This window comes from Corvus brachyrhynchos, unplaced genomic scaffold, assembly GCF_000691975.1.
Source record: "Corvus brachyrhynchos isolate BGI_N302 unplaced genomic scaffold, ASM69197v1 scaffold142, whole genome shotgun sequence".
NCBI lineage: Eukaryota > Metazoa > Chordata > Aves > Passeriformes > Corvidae > Corvus > Corvus brachyrhynchos.
The window spans coordinates 3,220,468-3,221,599 of record NW_008237226.1 but is presented as its reverse complement, the minus strand read 5'-3'; positions in this window follow the sequence as shown (position 1 = coordinate 3,221,599).

The following is a 1,132-nucleotide window of genomic DNA, read 5'->3' as shown; positions in this document are numbered from 1 at the left end:
ATCAGAGCAGGAGTAATTCTCAGACTGCATCTGCCTTTTTCAATGGAATGTAGCTTGGTACATGTTAAAGGACAATCTTGACTTTCCCTTTAGAAGAAATCTTTTGGGCTTTTGGTTTTCTTTGTAAAGATAGCTTTAAATATTTAACCAGTGTAAACAGAGGCAGAATGCCCAGCAAGACTGAAAGGAATGTGCCACAAGGATCTGCTTGTAAGCGCTTCTACCCCAAATACATTCTTCATCATACAGGAGGGGTCAGCTGTATTTTGAAAGAAACTGGTTTTGGAAATTTTAGGCTGTTTGTGTGAAAGGAATTGTTTTAAGGATAGACAGGAGTAGTGTTCTAGACCTTCCTCCAATTCTGCAGCTGACTTTTCTAGTTAGCATTTTCCCTACTCTTTGACCCTGGCTGCACAGCAACTGCTCAACACTGCAGCACCCTGATGTCCCATGTGGGCCCCAGATAAACCATCCTTAGCCTGATCCTACAGTCTTCAATGAGGAGAAAAAGGAGCACTGCATAAAAATCTTGAAGTTCACACTAGGGAATGTTACCTTCAGGATGATGAAATTTAATTTCCTATTGTCACAGGTAGTCATTCTGTATTGCTCAAGTACGCAACCACCACATTTAGCCCAACTGCAAATTAGTCAAGTCTCTCCTTCCCTAGTATCTCTGTCAGAACATTAACCTATCCCATGACAGTGGGTGCATCTGGAGTCTGCTTCTGGACCTTGTGAAGTCTCTGTTCTTATGGGTGACTAAAAAGATTGCATCATTTTTACTGGATTTGGACTTATCTATGGAAATCCACACATTTGCCATCTCCAGAGATGATTATTGTAATTCTTTATACTTTCATATGGTATTGCTGACATTAAGAAAAGTATCTGAGGGTTCCCAGCACTGAAGACCAGGAGGACAAGCCACATCACCTCAGTGTCCCAGGTCTTCTGTTCCCCTCAGCTGTCCATGTGCTGAATACAGAAGCTATAAAAGTTTGCTTCCTTATCTTAAAGTGTCATACCAGCCTGATCCCAGTCATGTCAGGGATGGCTGGTCTCTGCAGCCACAGCTCACTACAACTGTATCCCACTGCAGCAACACCTCAGCCTCAAGCCTGCTCAGCAA